General features: G+C 38.9%; 1 protein-coding gene across 8 annotated transcripts in view; it reads right to left on the reverse strand.

The window, feature by feature from the left end:
• The window catches only part of SEMA6D (semaphorin 6D), a 136738-nt gene extending 115957 nt beyond the window's left edge, over positions 1-20781 (reverse strand). For all 8 annotated transcript variants that reach the window (XM_009897246.2, XM_054169244.1, XM_009897243.2 and 5 more), the window contains exon 1: positions 20707-20781. The gene's annotated coding sequence lies outside the window, so the exon portion shown is untranslated. The remainder of the gene's footprint in view (positions 1-20706) is intronic.
• Between the last annotated feature and the right edge of the window lie 932 nt (positions 20782-21713).

A 21713-nucleotide genomic window follows, 5' to 3' on the forward strand; every position in this document is an offset into this window, starting at 1 on the left:
TAGCCTAAAAAATCTGGACATAAATACATTAGTTGTTTGAGATATATGTATAGATCTGTGTTTAACAAAGTTGCATTTGTAACACTTACAATGGCTAATAAACATTTTAATTATTGATTTCAGCTGAAAAATTCCTGAGGCTGAGCATAAACAAAAGAAATAAGTACCTGCCTCTTGGTTAATATTTTTATTTAAGTGTACATGTGAAACTATAGATCCCAGAAATGGAAAAAGCAATTTGCTACTCTCACTCATATTTAGAACCCTATTAGTGGGTTTGTGGAAAAAAAGTCATACACTTCAAAAGAAGCATGATATGAATTAGTGTTTATAGATTTTACAGCTTTTTCCAGCATGCATTATTTTTATGCTCTATTCTTTGTAAGTCTTAAAAAACTTAGAATTAATTTTTTTTTTCTCTACAGATGCTGTCTTTTTTTTTTTTTAAGCCACCACCAATCCTTTGCATTTCCCCTCTTTTCTTCCCTTTCCACAAAAAGTTCAGGATTAGCTTTTACTACCCAGAAGTTCTCTTCCTATTTTCATTGTGTTATTTTCACTGGGAAAAAAAATTTAAGATCTCTATAATAAAAATATTTTGCATTATATTTTTCCTGGTCAGAGAGGACAAGTTTAGTTCACAGTTGTCCTGGTCACAATTAGACTGGTTCACAATTGTGCTGGAGTAACAGATCAGAATCACTGGAGGAACGAGGCCTCAGAATGCTTCTGCTACACTGCTTTTGCTGCACAATTATTTTGAACTTTTTTTGTGATGAGATGGAAAGACTACAGTTGCCCTGGATTCACATGGATAGAACTCCACTGACTTCAGCAGAGTTAATGCTCATTTAGCTGCTATTAACTACCCTGAGTGTGACATGAAGTTGACATCTAGCATCTGAAATACATCCCAAGATTAACAATAGGATTCACCAGATAATTTTCCTGTCTACTGAAGGCTGCTCTAAACTTTAAATGCCTCTCTTCATCGCACATTATACACACTAAAAGTTATTTAGTTGCTTTTATAGACTCCCATGTATATCCTCCAACTCTGTACCCAGAGAGCAATTTACTAGATTATAAAAGGGCAGATACCTGTTTGTAGCACACCTGCCCTTTTTATAATTCAATCTGAGAGAAGGAAAAACAACTGGGATTTGGAAGACCCCAGTACCAAGGACGTATTGGTAATCAGTAAAAGGAAAAGTTGGATTGTCTAAAGAATTCCTTTTAAACAAATTGAAGTGTGACAGGCAAGTTGACAGGGACACTGTTTATGGTGACACTTAGGTACCTTGGGACAGAGTGTTGTTCTACTGCCCAGATAGCCCAAACCAGCACATCTCATATACTCACATGCTGGGCCAGCAAACATCAGTCAGAATTTTCAGTAACTGCTGAACTGTGATGCAATATGGAGTGTGTGTAACTAGAACATGTCCACAAGCTTCCACAATAGTTATACCGGGTGCTATCTGCATTTGTTTATTTATGCACACTTCCCACGAAGCTCTCTGGTGAACACCACCATACTTTGAGGCAAACGTAGGTTTTGCAACATATAAGCACCACCTGGCTCTTGCTAAGGATCCTCCTGAGCATTGCAGAGAGCATCAGGATCCTGCAAGCACACAGCTCTGCTTGGCTGCCTCTGCATTTGCCTCTAACAAACAATAAAATGTTGGAAGCCCAGCATCTTAATGATAAGCAATCACGTGAAGTCATAATTCCACAATCTCATTTCTTACATGTTATCGGTAATTTGGTCATGGAATTAGACAACCTTCTGCTGATGCTGAAGCAAGTCACAAACTAATGTTAATTGTGCTGGAAGTTTTCTTCCTTTTAAATAGCTGAAGACATTTATTATTGAACTTCCTGCTTTTGACAGAATTTTATTAAAAGAAATTGATTTTACTTGCTCAGACTCTTACATTCTGCTGAAGGATAAACCATCATGCCTCATTTTCCTCCTCATTCTCTGGTAAGAATATTTTCATAAATTCAAGAAGCTGTTGACTGAACTATCCAGCATCATAAGGGTCATGTCTTTAAAAGGTGGTTATTTTTTTAAAATCATATACCAGCATACTAGAAATTCTGTGAAGAAAACTTAACAAAATACTGTATAAAAAATATTCTTTCAGGAAGATTACGTTTTAACAACTAAACACAACAATATGTTATATTACATTTCGAGCAGAATGTTTACCTTTCACTGAGTTTCTTTGCCAGCTGTGTCAGCGTTGACTGTAATAGCTTATGTATAAAAGAATATTAAAAGGAGCTGTTTATTTTTTTTAATTGCCATAATCATGCCAAAAACCACAATGTGTGGGCTGCAGGCAGAATGCCGGGAGCGAGATTATTCATGTTAAAAACAGTTGCCTGATTTGCTTTCTTTGAAAGTTGGGGTACTATAAATAGGAGCCCAGTGGGATTTATCCATTGCAAGTTTTGTTTTAAAAAGCTGCTAGGATAAAACTTTTGAAAGACTTACAAAACATAAACCAATCAGAACTATTGCGTTACGACTTGTCATTTTCCTCTGGCATACACGAGACCTTGCGTTTTGAAGAGAGCAAAGTATTCTGTATAGATCTACCTCCTATCTCCATGCATATGTCCAAAGAATAGGTTTTTAAAACTTTATAGAGAGATTTGTTTGCTTTTTATGTCTTACATTCTTTCAAGAAGCCAGCTATCTTGACCCATGGTTTTGGTCACCAGCATAAAAAGTCTTGTCTCACCAAAATCACAACAATTCTACGCGGGTCGCTTGCTTTGCGAAAATCCTTCCCCACTAATCACTTTTGAACAATTCTGAAATTAACGTACACTAATCCATTACAAAAAGCTTGTGTCAAGCCAGTGTCCCAGGAAAGTACCACAGCTGTCCTTCACCTTACCAGTACATTAGCATGTTGATGCCTTTTGTGCTTGCTTTATAGCTGATGAAAGCCATGTGAAAAAACCCAAAAAAACACCAAGCAAAAAAAAATACCCCAAACCCCAAGCAACTAACAAACCCCCAAAACACAAACCTCTCCTTATCTGAATAACAAAGCAAGAAGAAACCATTGTAGAGAGTTTATCAAGTACTTTTTTTCTTATGATAAATTATACATGACATTCACCATTAGAAAGCTGGCATTTTGACCTGCACTTGGAATGGGAAGGAATGGGAGCCGTTGGGATACGCTGACTTTTTAACAGCAAACACAGGGAAAGAAATTAAAGATACGCTGCTAATTTCGCTGTGGTGAAAAGGCCAACAAAGCAATTACATTACAAGCCTAAATTCCTAGCTTTGCCTACTGGATTCTGTATAGTATAAAGAAACATTTTTTTCCCAAACACCTCAGTGTTTGACTGTTCTTTTTTTAAAAAAGGTGTTTTTTTCCCCCATGCATATTCCTACTGCACTGCTTACATAACCCACACACTTTGAAAGTGGCATGGGATTTTGGTGTCCATCCTAAAGTAGGAAGCAAATGGCCTGATGACCATTTTCCTGAAGGCGCAACTTTGCATCAGGAAATTGGACTTTTTGCAACTCCTCTGTTCTCTGATTGTGTGTGACCTTTGAGTTCACTTAACTCCATAGCCTCAGACTTAGTTCAGCCTGAGATCTTAACAGCAGCATTCAAGATTCAGGAGAGAATAGTAGAAAATGGACAAAAGGGGAAGGTAGTTAACAGAGATGTAGTAACAGAAGAGTGGGACATTGCCTTCAACATTGTTCCAACAATTTCCTTTGTAAATAGAATAGAATTAGCCTGGTTGGAAGAGACCTTTGAGATCATCAAGTCCAATCTATCATCCAACACTACTTAATCAACTAAACCATGGCATAAAGTGCCACATCCGGTCTCTTCCTAAACACCTCCAGTGATGGTGACTCTACCACCTCCCTGGGCAGCACATTCCAATGGGCAATCTCTCTTTCTGTGAAGAACTTCTTCCTAACATCCAGCCTAAACCACCCCTGCTGCAGCCTGAGACTCTGTCCTCTTGTTCTGGTGCTGGCTGCCCAGGAGATGAGACTAACCCCCACCTGGCTACTACCCTTCAGGTAGTTGTAGAGAGCAGTAAGGTCTCCCCTGAGTCTCCTCTTCTCCAGGCTAAGCAACCCCAGTTCCCTCAGCTTCTCCTTGGGCTTGTGCTCCAAACCCCTCACCAGCTTTGTTGCCTTTCTCTGTACTCATTGCAGCAAGTCAACATCTTTCCTAAAATGAGGGGCCCAGGACTGGACACAGTACGCAAGGTGTGGCCTAACCAGTGCTGTGTACAGGGGCAGAATGACCTCCCTGCTCCATCTGGCCACACTGTTCCTGATGCAGGCCAGGATGCCATTGGCCTTTTTGGCCAGTTAAGTGCATCACACTGCCACACTTATCTATAGACATCTACTCTTCTGATCTGAAGATTTTCTTAGTAGAATTGTACTCAAGTAAGAAACAAGAGCTCAATCCCATATTGCAGTCTAATCAGAATTAAAATAAAATAAAAGGCACAAGGAGGTGATTATTATCTCCTGTCCACCATAAAAAAATCAATCAAAAAATGAAAGCCTGGGTTTATCCTACACAAACCATGAAAAATTGATTAAGAGTGTGACATAAAACCATCGTATTTGTTCAGGATAGTTGACCCTGTTCCAAGGAAAACATGATAACTAGTGCCCTGAGTCCAGCTCAGTGACCTTCTGCAGCTGGAACTTTCAATTATGCCAGATTAGCTGCATCACACAGACTGCCTTTGTGAGTGAGGCTGGATCAATGCGGTGCATTTCACTGATGATGACAATGATTTAATCAATCTCAGTCACTCAGTGGACAGCAATCAAGCTGTGAAGTAAGCACCAAAAAAAGAATGCTAGGATCTTTCATTGTCAGGGTTACCTAGTTGCTTCCCCTTTGTTCTATTTCTTTAAATGCTAATTTGATGCTATGAAAAAATGTTAAGTAGCAATTTTATAGAAGGAGTTTTGTCACATCTATTCAGACTCATATTCTGCATGCCAAATTGCAACCTGATGTTCAATAATGCTGTTTTTGACACTTCTGTGTAATAAAAGTGAAGATTCTTCTTTGCTCAAGGATGTCTATGACACTTTTGACACTTCTCTCCCAGAATTGCAGGCAACCCAGATGTTCTCTGCATTAAGCAGAGCATTGCCACAGCTGCTGTGGAATGTCGGAAGATATTGGGCTCTAGGCTAAAGTGAAAAAGGGCATCTTTCCTCTTTTTAACTGAGGAGTAATTTTTGGAGAGTAAAACCTTTTGATGTGCACAAACTTAAAGCCTTGGAGAGACTTTATAGGTAAGGGACACATTGCATCTACTTTGACTCTTGTTTCAAGGTATCTCAGAGCCATTACAGAGCAGCTGTTTCCAATTCTGTTCGGAGTAATATTCCTTACCTGTCTGTGCCAGCATGGCATTGCTGTATCTGCTGGACATCTGAATGTTATGATACAGGCAAAACTGAAAAGAACAGTTACAGTTCTTAGTGATGGACTCAAGCCTTGATTTCTGCAGACTCATGAAGGTGACAGCTGAAAGAACTGTCAGCAGGGCTAAAGTAGGTGTCTGGGTAAAAAATAACCAGATATTTTTTCATTGTCTTTGTTATTTCTGCTCCTGTACTATCCCCCAAATAAATGTTTATGGGACTGCACAGAACACTGGGCTGTTTTTCCTCTATTTAAAAAAAGATCTAGGCTCTGCTGTTTAACACATGCTGCATAAACAGCCACCCTGTGCACTGCAAACTGATGTAAGATGCAGCAGTTCATGGGTAGCTGGCTCAAAAGACATACCCTCTAAACTAAAGCCTCGGGGCTCACACAAGCCATAGCTCCTGTCGGTGGGTGGGCAGATGAGATGGGGTCCTTCCCTTCATCCTGCTGCTCTTCAGCTCCATCTCCTGGAACCATCCACTGCATGGGAAGACACCTTTCCACACCAGGCACTGCTCTTACAGCTGGAACAGGTTAGCTGAGAGTCTAATTAATCAGTTTCCTCCGGAAAAATGTGTGCTAGAATGCTTGTTTTTTGAAACAAAACTTTTAATTTGGTAATTTGAGTTCAGGGATCTATTTGTAAGTACTTGCAACAGACGTGTCTCTGCTGGCAGAAGATTTTTTTTTTTTAGACAGAATTTTTTTGTGATTGTTCAACTTTGTAAAGATTTTTTAACAGCCTGGTGAGCCATTATTTGCACCCTTTCACTCCCAGTCCCAAAATTTAAGGTAGTCATAGAAACATAGAATTGTTAGGGTTGGAAGGGATCTCAAGGATCATGTAGTTACAACTCCCCCACCATGGGCAGGGACAGCTCACACTAGATCAGGTTGCTCAGAGCCACATCCAGCCTGGCCTTAAAAACCTCCAGGGATGAGGCTTCCACCACTACCCTGAGCAACCTATTCCAGTGTCTCATCACCCTCACGGTGAAGAATTTCTTCCTAACATCCAATCTGAATCTACTCATTTCTATTCTACACCCATTTCTGGTCACACCACCATCCTCAAAATGACAAGAAATGAAATCATGTTTTAGAAGAGTCACTGTCGTGTTATTAAGGAGCTGCACAAGTGGCACAGGAATTTCTTAGCCAACATCTTACTGGGATTGCTTTTTGCCTGCTTTTTGTCTGAAGCTCTATAGTGAGCTCACTGGTGTGGGGTCTGTCTGTCTTAGATGCCAGCTTATAGCTGAAGCAGGAACAGCAACAGCCAGGGGAGCAGTCAGGAAAACTGATGTTCCTGAGTGCTGCCAGACCAGACTAGAGCAGTTCCTGCAAAACTCTCACCATCTGGGAAGAAAGGTTACTTGTGGCACCCATACTAGGATTTTTGTGTTGCACTGCAAAGTCATCTACTGCATGCCACCTTTGCCAAGGATCAATTAGCATACCAAAAGAAAGATAACGAATATCAGCACACTTAGTTGCATCCTAATGCCAGTTCCTAAGCAATACCTGGGATTCCACCTTGCACTTTAACCCTCCATGGTCCTTCTGACCAGACAGCTGTTAAGACAGGACCACTGCCTACTGCCTTGTTCAACCCCCATAACAGGGATGGCCTGACCCTGGTAAACTGTCCCTTTTTGGGACAGAGGCTACACACACATCACAGATTGTGCTACTTTAGCAACAGTTGTCTGCTCCTTTTCTAGACATATTCCCTAGTGTCAGTGTCACTTTCACAGTCAAATGCCACTGGACACAGAGTTACAGTAGTGATTACTATGGAAAATAAGAAACACGAGGACAAATCATTTTAACTGAAGAGTCAGCAATGGAAAATGACAGTCATCCTTCTGTGTCACAGTGCCTGCCAGCTGGACCTGTGCTGTGTGAAATGGGGAAAGGAGTCCAGAATTGCATAGATCCATTGTCCCCTATGCTTCAGGATGACAAGCTCATTAGGACCTATAGCTTCATTAGGTAGCAAGGGCAGCTCTGTTGTCAGACAATGATCTACTTCTTGAATTGTGCCACGGATTTTCTCTCCCACATCCCAATCACAACTGACTACCACACCTCACTGCTTTTGGTGATAGAAGGTAGATCTTGCTTTATGAATTATAAGCTAGAGTTTCAGTAACATTGCCGCAATATCTGCTAGGCATTACTCAGTCCGCGTACAAGCATGCCCTCAGTTCTCCTCTCTGGTATGGAAAGGAATCACTTGCCAAATGTCTACATTAGCAGCTCTCATTACAGGGCTAATCTACACTCACTGATTACATACACTTGAGTGCACAGTAATAACAAAAACAGACAACCACACCTTTGCAATATATGTTTACCTCTGCATTTAAGAGCTGCCCAAATTTACAGCGTAAATCAAACAGTAAAATGAAACCAAAAACACCAATTAAAATATTATTTTTAACTGTGACTGTTTTGGACATGCTGGAGGGTATAGGGGAAAAAGGCAGGCCTTAATTTATTCTGTGGAGATCCTTTCTGCTTTTAAGGTTTGTGTTTTTTTGATGGCACAATGGATTAAAATGTAATCCATCATGAGAGCGATATATAGTATTTACAAAAAACCCTGAAAGAGTTGGAAAACAACAACAATATCTTAGGAAGTTCTATGTTATTTTTTAGGCTTCCAAAAGAAGTGCTCAGATATAATTGCTTAGGCAGACTTCAAAAGATTTGATACAACACCAGCAGCTGCAGCAAATACATGGCTTTTTATACTTTAATTATCCATTTCTTCTAATAGGTTCTACAAGACTGAAACATGAACAGAGATCAGAGGGGAAGACAGGTTTTATATTTTACCTACACCACTCTGAAAAGAGGGTAGTAATTACAGAAATGGCTGAAGCTTGCATGGTGGTTTGTTTGTATAAGTGAAGCACTCCCCCAGTGTTCCTCTCCTCCAAGTTCAATGATTAACTCCACTTAAAACCCAGTCCTTGTGTTTCTGTTGACAAAAAATCTCTGCAACATAAAAGATCTAATAGAAATAGTTGGCATAAAATGTTTTGGCAATATGATCTGAATATCACATCAAACACAGTTGAAAGGCAAAATTCCTAGCCAAGAGAACAGTTTTATCAAATTCCAAATTCTGATGTTCTTGTATTGTGGCAAAATCAAAATTACTTCGATCTTATAGAATTTCTTTGGTCAAGGTGAAAGCATTTCAGATAACATTATTTGTCTTGTGTGCAGGGATGTAGCCACATTCTGCTATGGCAAGACTCTCTGCTTCCTTGCTTGTAACTAAAATATATTGCTGTCCTGTATCACAATGCTTACAGGGGTTATGGTGAATACGCACTTTTCCTTTGCAGTTTGAAAAAGACAATTCATGCCTTGCTTATTTAGGAGCTCTTTGCCTTATCACTGCTCTAGCTATTTAAAGCACTGCCTTACAGTTGATGAAGGCAAACTTTCCTCCCTCTCCTTTACATTTTTTAAAAGAAAAAAAGAAGTAACCTTTCCATTGACATTATTCTCACAACACATACCAAACTGATTTGAAAACACTGGATTTGCCAAAATTCTCCTTCCTATTTAACTGGAATACAAATATGGCTCCCTTATTTTGTATAAGGGGAGGCTTATTTGTTTGAGATGCAGGTTTTTTGAGGATTTCCCTAACGAGTGTGGTGAGAGCAGCTAAAACAATTGATTTAGTTTTTAATTTTTAGAGCACCAATCAGAAAATTTTTTTGACATATAACTAAATGTGAAATTAATTATCTCTTTACAAGGACTCTTTCAATGTGTGGCTTTCAATGCAGAGAGGCTGTGCAAGTCAGGCTGTAATCTGAGCCCAGCCCTGGCACTGCTGCCAGCCAATGGCTATTGCACATAGCCCAGCCCTGCAGTGAAAGGTTGGGGGGAACATGAACCGACCTCCAGCAGAGGCAAGACCCACTGCACAGATGGGGAATCCTCTCCAAGATGGGGAGGTTTTGGCATTTATTTGTTACGACAGGTGGAAGTCCAGTTAGAAATGCACCCTATAAACTGGAAATATGGTCCCTATTTTAACTCATTTTTAATTCCTAAAGCCTGCAAATTTTGTGTTGAGCTGTTACATATATTTGTATATACAGATATTGGTAAAGTTCAGTGGAAAATAGACTTTAAAAAAACAACAAACTGGTTTACCTGTTTTATAAATAATGTTTAAGAACGTTTGATAGCTGGCTGAAGTTTAGAGCACTTCATGGTGCTATTATGACTGATCCCTCCTTCACTGAGCACAATGTAGTGTCCCAAAGATCTATGATCAGATGCCCTGATCCGGCAGATCAAGACAGCATTTACAAAATGCTTGACTGTAGCAGGTGAACAGTCCCCACTGGAGTAAAGTAACACAAAATTACATCAGAGGTGATGGAAATTTCGGACACTCCATGAAACCTACAGTAAGCTCGGCACAAATTCAGTGGTCTGTCTTTCTGAAGTTAACTGAGCAAAATGTAGATTGGTTTTTAAGCTGAGCTATCACCACAGAGGTAAAAATAACACAGGTAAACACATCTACACTCCTGGAGCACCAAAAACATTGCATACTGACCCTGAAACGATAGAGTGTTGATACCCACCTTGTCAACAAGAAGATGAAACTCCATCTGCTCATTGCTCCTCTCATTTCACAAACATTTCAAACCTATGCTCACATCATCTCAATGACTACAGGCAAAAGTAATAGTTGATTCCTAACCAGTTTCCTCTGTGCACACAGGAACCAATCATCTTTTCCAGCCAGAGGGTGTCATGTCCATATCCTCTGGGTTTTTTACATTCCAATGCAATCCACATAATTTTATAGTTTAAAATTAATCCTAAGGAGTACATAGTGTAATGAAACTAAAAGACATATCCAAATGAAGTTATGAATATGCAGTTAAGCTCAAAAACATAGAGGATAAATGCTTAATCCTGTACAGAGACATTGATGTAAATGGGAAGTTGACTGCTGACATGGGTAGAGTATCTCCAAATTTATACTGGTGGAAAAAAAAGGCCAATCTAGCTAACAGTCTCTGAAATGACTACATTAAATTAATATTTGTAATATAGATAAAAATCTTAGCATGTTAGAAATCTCCAGACAAATTAGGCAGGATTACACTGCAGGTAGCAGTGATACTCTGACGGGAGTACAGGAATGGGTTTAGTTCCAGTGGCACACATTATTTTCTCCATACAAAGTACCCATGTATGTTCAGCACCTGCCCTGGCCTATACAATGTGATAGCTACGTTTTGTACAGATGTGAAAAACTGGGATGATAGCATTGGATCTGAAACTGCTTCCTACCAGAAGTGGTCTACTCCACCAAAAAGGATTTAGTTCCTATTTCAGTTTTGGTTTAGGATAACTCATGATTAGTTTTATTTGCAAACTTGCATTAATAAAAGCTGGGGTTTTTTATAACAGCTGGAATATTCTGCCCTTTACTGATCATAAAATCCTGTATTCTGAATATGTCTTCAGATAGTTCTGTGAATTATTCGTTAGCTGTTGGGTGGATTTATGCTTTTCATCTTAGCCTGAACTTCTCCCATGAGCATTCAAATAAATTATTTTGAAGGCATTCAGGAGCTAAGCATCCAATTGTGTTATGTTAATGCAAGATATCTACATTCATGCATCACAAATGACTGTGCTATAGTTTACTTAATATTTTGCATTATTATATAAATACGAATCTTTACACCACTGCATCAGTTCCTTTTCCCCCCTGGTGTTTAAGATTGTACTGAAGTCCTGCTGATGCCATAATTGAGGTTAAGCATGTGCATAAGCGTTGTTTGAGATGGGCCCCTATTCCCCAACGTGCCATTTGTCTCTGGTAGATGACGGGAGATCGCTTTACCCTTTGCTCATTAATACAAATACATTTTATCCACTCTTTGCACCAGTTATGTGGCACAAAATAATTTTTATGATTACTTATACATATTTCAGGAATGGTCTGTATACCTAGATGTAGAATTACACCCCAAAATGCAGTAATTCCCACTTCAAAGAGTATTTTGGGGGAAACTGGGATTTTTAAGTTGCAGTGCATTTCTGTACACTCTACAGGGGTAGATTAAGTACTGAACTTTAACTCTGTGTTTCTGGGTTTTGAGCTTCATTGTGCCACCTTAATATTTCATTTACACTGTGTGTATGCAGAATATTTGTTACAAGGTTTGCGAATAAGTGATCCCCATCTCCTTTGTATTGAAAATTGACTCCATTACAGGAGAGAAGAGACATCAAGCTAACATTACATGAAGTCATAATCCTCTATTGAGACATCACACAATGACTTTGTTAGCATTAGTATGCAATATTTATTATAAATAAAAGAGGCTATTGAGGCTTTCAAACCATAAGCAGCTCTGTGTAGATGACTTCACTGTAGGAACACAGTGGAGTTGTAATAAGGATAAAAGATTTATTTATATTTAAATATGTTCTCATCACTAATTCTGCACTAGCATGTAGCAGATACAATTGGAGGACCAGTAGAGTTTTGTTGATTGTTTTTGGCTTAAAGTACTATTTATTGTTTATGTTTAAACTATAAGCATTTTTTAAAAAGGAAAAAAGAATAGGCAATTAGCTCATGTGTTTATTGTACTGTGTATTAATTCTCATGAATGAAGAATTATCCCATTTTTATGGGATACAGTAACATCCCATCACTCCATAACACAGAGATCTAGTGGGTCATTAGCACAGACCTTGGTAAAAAAGGGGAATTGTTTTTGAAGAGGTCCCTTCTGCACATGTAACATATAGTCATGAAGCACTATAATGTCATGCACAATTTCTTAGTGCCCTGCCTTTGTATTATATTCTTTCTCAAACACCATTTTTCATATTTCTCTTAACAATACACAGTTAAGCACTAACCCACATTGTATGGAAAGCACCCAAACAATTGTCTGCAGCCCCTTCCAAGATCTCTCATTGACTATGTGCTGACATCTCACTGTCTATTTGGGGGAAATTCAACTCCGCTTCACATCAAATCTTCTGTACAGCTTCACTGTGTTTTACTTCTATAAATATCTCTCTCCTCTCTGGGGTCTGGATTTACTTTCAGGTTATTATTTTACATTCACTTTTATCAGGTGAAACCTAAGATAAATAAGGCAATGGTTCAAAGTATGTGCCTATATCTCACATTTGACTACCACTGTGGTGTTGTTTTGTTTTTTTCAAAACCCAGTCTTGCTTTTTGGCTAGCTTGATTTGTCATCTTTCATCTATTTTTAGTGTTCTTAAATGGTTCTATTGGTAAAACTTTTAATATAATTGAAGATATTTCACTAACTAATAGAGTTGCAGTACAAGAGTAAGGATGTGTATATATTATACGGAGAGTACACTCTGTATAACCTACCCCACAACTGCTCCCTAGCAGAAGCACCAGGGAAAAAGAAAGCTAAAGTAGTGCATTATTTTTTATCTTAGAAGAATGAAGTTCATCAGGTATTCATTTCTCGTCTTGGGAATTACACTGACATGGTTCATCTCTTTCTAAAACTGCATTAAAGTTGATTACATGTAAGCTGACTGATAAGAAAATCTTATTCATATTGAAAAACAAATCATTTAATTTAGAATCACTTAGCTCAGCAGAGAAAGTCCTTACCAACAATTACTGAGAGATCTGAAGAATTCTACTCCACCTCCAAATGTAGATGAAAAAGCATTTACTTTTCCTGTTGGTTTCAGCCATTCATTTTCATCAATAAAATCTCCAACCTTTCACATTGAAAAATAAGACCAACCTCTTGAAAAACGCTCTTTCCTGTGGTCTTTCATTCGGTTTTTGCTTGTACAAAATTTAATTTGTTTTGCTGAAAGGAGGGTTTAACTTGAAAAGCCAGTTCCAATTTTTAAAAACAAGACAATTTTGAAAGAGAAGCCAAAAAATATTTTCAGCTAGATCTGCTTAAAGGAACTAGCTGTAAAAAATTAACACAGCTGACATAAGTTACTTTCATTTCCTATGCTCTTTCTTGTCACCGTACTTATAAACTCACATACTCCATTTAAAGAGATAAAATATGAGAGCAAGGAGGTTCCTGTGACTACACAATGGAACAGAAAATACAGAGGTTGCATGAGTTTAATACAATAGAGACAAGGTGCTCTTTAGATCCTGCTACCCTGGGTTTTTTGCACTGGTCTATGATGACGTGTCTGAGGGAAACAGAAAGATGAACTTCATAATTTACTGTTTAAAGATTTGTCTGTGAATATGCAGCCTTACAGAACTACACAGTATACATTTTCAGACTATTTGGGATTCAGATTGTGAGCTTCAGCACATTAAGGGACACATTTAAAAAAAATATTTTCAGGTTTGTAAATTCAGTTGCTTTGTGCCAATGATGAATAGACTAGACTAGACTAGACTAGACTAGAATAGAATAGACCAGACCAGACCAGACCAGACCAGACCAGGTTGGAAGAGACCTTCAAGATCATTGTGTCCAACCCATCATCCAGCACCACCTAATCAACTTAACCATGCACCCTATCAAGTCTCCTCCTAATCACCTTCAATGATGGTGATGCCACCACCTCCCTGGGCAGCACATTTCAATGGGCAATGCACAATACACAACTGGACTTGGAAGGTATACTCTACCACCTCTCCTGTCAGTCCAGCTCTTAACTCTTTAACTCCCCAAGGGTCCAGCCCAAGTCCCATTTAAAGCAGTGGAGATGCTCCCACTGACTTCAGTGAGAACCAGATCAATACAGATCTTAAATTCGGTTATTGGGCAAATATTATTTTCTTCTGATTCATGCATTTGTCAGGCATAAAAATAAGCCAGTTTTGTTTCTTTAATGGGTTTTCCACAGCAACTAGGTGGCTGGTGAATCTGCAGTCCGACCGAACAGATATCTCTTTTTGCAGAGACTGTATATAAGTTTCCCCATCTAAATCAAATAAAGTCTCACAATGCTGTTCAGAACTCAGTACATGTTCTTTCCTCTTCACAACTCATTTTCCCTTTTTTTTTTTTTTTTTTGTGTGTGTGTGACAACCTAGGCAATAATTCACAGCTCACTGGGTCTCCTAAATAATCCCGTTTGTATTTACATGGTAGGCATTCCCCCATTACCCAGCAGGATTCAGCTGTATTGGCAGGCAGTCATTAGGCACTCTTAAGACTTTGGAGGTTTAACATAACCTTTTCTAGTTAGTGTCTTTGAAAATACCCTGTATGGTTAGCATCTCAGCAAATGTATAGCAAATCTTGACAATTTAACAATAATGTAAGATGTGTCATTTTGTAATTTCAAAGTAGGTCCCATCCAGACTCCCACATGAAGCCTTTAAAGCTCAGAAGCATTTCACCCAATGGAGGATTGTTATGTTTCTTTCTTTTGCTAGAAATTAAATGAGCTACTTAAGTCTCTGCTGAAACTTTGCTAAGTGTATACTTGCTTTGCTTTATGTGAGGCAGTTACTTTGGCACAGCACTGCTAAGAATTATGGGGAAAATGAAAAATTGCACCCTCTATTGATGAATGGAGAAAAGTCCTTCTAGAAAACACACATTAACTAGAATAAAGGAGGAAAATATGTTTTGAAAAAGATGAAAGGTGTAAAACTCTTACATAAGTGAGACTTTCCCCAGAAGGTCATCTTTCACTGGGAAAGATACAAACGGAGCACAAAGGAAAAGACTAATTTCCAGGCCTTATGATCTTGCTGTGACTGAGGAAGCTGCCTATGGAAAGTTATTAAAGATGCTGCTCTACAGCCTTTCCTCTTTCCTTTCCTAACACACGAACTACAGGAATAACAACACCTCTTTGAATTCTTTAGTGCTGTTATATTATGGAAACTTGTAGGAATATAATAAGAAAACAGAGAAGTTGATACACATGAGCATTACTGATGCTGGTAGTTCTACTTGTCCTGAAGAAACCTCCAAAAAAAACCCGGAGTGACAGCCTGCCAATCATGCCTAGAGCAGTTTGCATCCTATGAGCCATGAATTGACACAAATGTTCAAAACTGGATTTATTTACTGCATGGATAAATATTTCAAATTAATATATCAAAACTGCTAACCTCAACAACAACACAAAAAAATGAAGTGACTTTGTTTTGAAGAAAAAAAAAGTGCATCAATTCCTTTTTTTTTTTTTTTTAAATGACTGGACTATATGAAAATACTATATGAAAATTTAATTAGGGTATCTGTTTCTTTGATAAGAACCAGAGCCTTCAAGATACAATGCCTCATATGTGTCACACAACATTTTTAGATATGTGCAGATTTACGAGTGAACTCTGGGTAAATTCATAAAATAAGAGCTATTCACACTGATCCAGAACTCATGACATGATATGAGAAGTATGTGGTGATAGCTAATCTGCACAGTATTATGCTCCTGTTAGCAATATTAGTAAAAGCACTGTGAAATTTTTGAGACCAATAAGCAGTTGGCTAAGTATTTCCTACGTTTACAAAGTTCAAGTAACATCCTGACAGCGCCAAACAATTGGTCAGCACAGTTGTAATGAAAGGATGGGGTCCAAGCCCCCAAATTTTTTTGAGGTTTTCTTAAAACTAAGTGTTTGAATTCTTAGTTATATTTTTCTATGGCACCCTGTAGTTTCCAAGGACTTCTTTTTCATTTTTAAAATTTATATAGACCAAAATATCCCTCTATTTGAAAGTCTTTGAAAATGTTTCTTTTTAACTGCTTATTTGTTTAAAGTTCAAATGAATGAAAATAACATCCTATTAAGTTAAGAAAGCTTTGGCACTGAGCACTATTTTTGGATGCTAATTGGTCATGTTACTAGCCATCCATGAAACATGCTGAAAATGCTCAAAAGTGTTCAGAAATGCCTCTCTAATCTTATACAGGTACAATTAAATGAAAGCAAGAATAGGAAAAGCATATTCAACATCTGGAGTCAGATGAGTTTACAGAAGTAAAATTGCAAAATTAAATTTAGATGAACTTTAATTAAAAAAGGGGATCCAATTTAATATGGACATTAATCAACTTCTCATTGAAAAACCTTTCTTGCTTCAAGAAAGTATAATAAAATATGAACACAAAACCCATATACAGACCGAAGTGAAGTGTGAAGGAATAGTGAAATAAAGAATGCAGCAAAAAGGATCACTCTTTTTTCCTCATTTTAACACACATCTGCATATACACACAGTGTTCCTTTAACTGTACAGAATCCTGAACTACTTGTGTCTCCATAACAGTGAAATAAATGCACTAGTCATCTGTATGTCCTGAAGGTCATTAATCCTTATGAGGTATATGCTATATATTAACTGATAGCATGAATATGGAACTGTCTCTCTCCCTGTATGTATTTACAGATGGTCTTATTTTTTTTCTCCCAGATCCTAAAGAACTTTACCTAAAATCAGTTCTGTTTCTTAGTACTTAAATGTTTGTTGCTCAAGTTGCTCCTGCTGAAGGGAATGGGAATTTTGTCACAGGGCTGGACCTTGAATGACTTATAATGGATTTTCATTTGCCTTACTTAGGACACAACAAATGAGGCTCTCTTGCTTTCCTTTACTAGGCCATTATTGTCTTCTGTTTCCAGAAGAAAAAGATCTAGTTGTTCAGTTTCAGTCATTTCTAGCTTCCATGAATTCTGTCTGCCTAAACATCATTGACTTTCAGCTCTCCAGCTTAGAGTGCATGCCGAATTGAGAAGTGTCAAGCGACAATCCGAAAACTTTAAAACAGTGTTATTAGGATCATATTATTTCCTCACAAAACTGCCTTGATAATTTGTTGTTCTGCACCTTGGCTATGTGATCAAATAACATGATATGAATTCTTTATTTCTAATAAAGAGCATTACCAGTACAGTATGCTCTGAGGGAGATACTATCCTTTATTAGCAACACATTCCAACATTATAAAAGTTACTCAGCAATAATGAAATCTAATCTGTCTTGAGGATTCATGACAATGCATTATTATACTTGGTTTTGTATGAAAAGAGCAAGACTGGACAGCAATACTATTGTTGTTGAATACATCTTGAAAGTGAAGCAGAGATTTTATTGAACTACTTAGTTATTGACAATAAATTGCTATAAGAATACTGAATACAGGCATGATTGGCCAGGGTGAGGTCAAAAGGCTGTCTGTATCCTTCCTCTAACAGTGGCCATTAGCTGATGCTAAGCGGAAGACCATGCAGTGCCTTGACAATAACTTTGTGAGACAAGAAACAGACAGCCCTACCTGAGGGAATGTAGTACTGGATCTATTGGTCACCAGTGCAGGCAAGCACCATTGGGGATGTCAAAACTGAAGGCAGCTGGGGCTGCAGTGATCATGCATGGGTGGAATTCGCAGTACTAAGGGACACAAATCAGTCAAGGAGTATAGTCAGGACCCTGAATTTCAGAAAAACAAAATTCCAGCTCTTAAGGAGTCAGTCAATAGGACACCCTGGGAAATGTTCCTCAGGGACAAGGAAGCAGAACAGAACTGGCAGGTGTGAAAAATCTAACAAGGAAGGGAAGAGACCAGCATGGCTGAACTGAGCTGAGACCTGCTGTTCAAGCTAAAAGGCAAGAAGGAGCTGCACAGGCAGTGGAAGCAAGGACAAATATCCTGGGAAGACCATAGAGATGCTGTCCAATTGTGTAGGGATGAGGTCAGGGAGGACAGCACACAGCTGGAGCTGAACTTGGCAAGGGATGTGAAGAATAACAAGAAGGGCTTCTACAGGTACATCAGTGAAAAAAGGAAGGTTAACAAACACGTACCCCCCTTGAAGAGCAAGAATGGTGAGCTAGTAACAGCAGATGAGGAGAAGGCTGAGGTTCTCAAAAACGTTTTTCTGTCTTCACCAGCAACCTCTCTCCCAATACCTCCCAAGTTAAAAAAAGTTAAACCATCACACAAAAGGTGGGGAAAAGGGTGGTGAAGTTCCTCCACTATGTATGATGATTAGGTGCGTGACTACCTGAGGAACCTGAACATACATAAGTCTATGGGATCTGATGAGATACATCCCAGAGTCCTGAGAGAACTGATGTAGTCATCAAGCCACTCTCCATAATATTTGAGAAGTCCTGGCAGTCAGGTGAAGTTCCTGGTGACTGGAAGGGACACATTGCATTCATTTTAAAAAAGGGTAGAAAGGAGGACCCTGGGAGCTACTAGCCTGTCAGCCTCACCTTTGTGCCTGGGAAGATCATGGAGCAGATTCTCATACAAGCTCTGATAAGGAACATGGAGGTCAGGGAGATGATGGCTTCACCAATGGCAAATCCTGCCTGAAGAAGCTGGTGGCCTTCTCTGATGGAGTGACTACATCAGTGGACAAGGGATGACCTATAGATGTCACCTATCTGGACTTCTACAAGGCTTTTGACATGGTCTCGCACAATATCCTACTCATCAAGTTGAAGGGATATGCCTTTGATGGGTGGACTGTTCAGTGGATAAGGAATTGGCTGGATGGTTGCATCCAGAGGGTAGTGGTCAATGGCTTGAAGTCCTGATGTAGACTGGTGACAAGTGGTGCCAGGACAGGATACCATCCAGAAGGACCTAGACAAGCTGGAGAGGTGGGCCCAGGGGAACCTCATGAAGCTCAACAAGACCAAGTGCAGGGTTCTGCACCTGGGTCAGAACAATCCTCATTATCAGTACAGGATGGGAGATGAGGTGACAGAGAGCAGCCCTGCGGAAAAGGACTTGGCAGTTCTAGTGGATGAGAAGCTGGACATGAGCCAAAAATGTGCGCTTGCAGCCCAGAAGGCAAATCACATTCTGGGCTGCATCAAAAGAAGTGTAGCCAGCAGATTGAGAGAGAGGATTCTACCACTCCACTCTGCTTTGGTGACACCTCACCTGGACTACTATGTCTAGCTCTGGAGTCCTCAACACAGGAAGGACATGGAACTGATGAAGTGGGTCCAGAGGAGGGCCATGAAGAGCATTAGGGAGCTGGAACAACTCTCCAATGAGAACAGGCTGAGGGAGAAAGGGTAGTTCAGCCTGGAGAAGAGAAGGCTTTGAGGAGACCTAATAGCAGCATTCAGTACCTGATGGGGGCCTATAAGAATGCTGGAGAGGGGCTGTTTACTAAGGCCTGTAGCGACAGGACAAGGGGCAGTGGTTTGAAATTAGAGCAGATTTATATTAGATGTTAGGAACAAGTTCTTTGCCATGAGGATGATGGAACACTGCAACGGGTTGCCCCGGGAGGTAGTTGAGGACCCATCCAAGGAGGTATTCAAGGTCTAGCTCAACAGGGCACTGAGCAACCTGATCTAGTGGAGGATGTCCCTGCTAATTGCAAGAGGGGTTGGACTAGATGACCTTTAGAGGTCCCTCCCAACCCAAACCTTTGTATGATTCCCTGGCCTCCTACCTCCCTGGGTCCCAACATACTTAATATGGTATGTGGCATAACAGTGAGAATAAGTTTGACTAAAATATCATCACAGGTAATTTTATAACCTAAAAGTTTGGTCTTTCTTCCCCACAAAGCTGAACAACGACGCACCTACAGGATTTCCTATAAAAGAACTACTCCACACTACCCAACTACAGTTTTCTAGAATATGTATTCCAAGTCAATGCAAAAGCAATGCAGGACTCGGTTCCCTTCTCCTTTCTTCTTTTACCAAAGCTGAGAATTTTTATCTCCATCAGAAATTCAGAGCATTAATATGCAGATAGATCACATCCCTTCACAGCAGTATTTGAAAATCTGACTCAAGGTTTGAGCAATCAGACTAGTTACAACAAAGACAGCATTAAAGGGGAAAATACTCTGTAATTTTAAAATTTACTGATCAGTTTTCAGCATAAAGAAACTACTTAATTTGCTTTTTGTATATTTTACTTTCTCTCTGGAGCCTGCTCACCGTTCTTCTGTAAATGGTTACATTCTTCAAATGTAAAACCTCAAATCTTTCAAGAGCAGTTACATTAGTAGAGAGGACAATAAAAATGGCCTTCTTGATTTTAGGCTGATGAAAATTGCTCAGAACTTGTGTCCTGAGCTCAATCTCTTGCAGATCAATATATGTTCTTATATCTCTCTATCCTCGCATTGCTCAAGGGGAAATAATTCATTTTCCACACAGATTCAGTATCTGTGTAGCATAACAGAAACCAGTCATATTCTAATGTGGTTTACTATGGCATCTTTAGAACTTACCACTGAGTCTGAACGTGAAGAATCTTAAATTGCTGGCATCAGTGTTCCTGTAGCGCCTGGCAGGAATTCAGATGAGTGGTCCTGCCAAAAGTCAGAGGAAAATATTCATCAGACGGATGATTATTTTTAATCACACTTCCCCATTACCCATGGAAGCCTTAATTTACAAATGCCTACTGCAGGTTTAACGATAAGACCAGTAAAATAGATCTGAATGCAGCACACTAGCTGTTGACTTTTCGTGTGACTGTGAACCTGAATATTGATCCCCGGAGCACACTTTCTGAAGAGAAATTGTCCTTTTATGAAGGCAGTGCCACAGATTTTACCAGGAAAAATAACGGAGTGCTGCATTATTAGTTTTGATAAGCTGCATTAGAAAGACATCTCATGGAAAAAACCCAAAACAAACAAAAATGCACACAACTGGCCAACCCCAAATTAATGAAGCATACACTCATACACAGTTCATGTTCATTTCAGATCAAAGAGATTTTGAAGTTCAAATAATTTTGCCTCCTAATAGTTTTAGAACACGATTATCTCTCTTAGCATCTCAAAACTAACATTCAGAGTTGGCTTTTAACAGTTTATTTGTATTGCAGCACTTCAGGGAGAAGCAAACTTGTAATTTCTACCATATGTGAAATGTCTCTTTCATTAAAGTATTGAAATTTTTATATATATATATATATATATATATATAAAAAAATAAAAAAGACTGAGAAAAACCCCAGTGAAAGTATTACTTTTTGTAATACATGTAGAACATATTTTTGCTCTTTACTTTTAATTAATGCATATTTCATTAAGATTTACATGGTTATTTTTAAAGCTGTTCAGATTACTTCTGTTTATGAAAACTACCTTGAAGTGAAAGCAAAGCAGAAACGGAATGGATGACAAGAAATACATATGCAGGTGGAGCAGTGTTCCTGGGACAGATCAGTGTTATGATTTTGCAGCACTCAAATCCAAGTTGCCTGTGTACAATAGCAGAGTGAATT

Source organism: Dryobates pubescens, chromosome 17 (genome assembly GCF_014839835.1).
Source record: "Dryobates pubescens isolate bDryPub1 chromosome 17, bDryPub1.pri, whole genome shotgun sequence".
NCBI classification, from domain to species: domain Eukaryota; kingdom Metazoa; phylum Chordata; class Aves; order Piciformes; family Picidae; genus Dryobates; species Dryobates pubescens.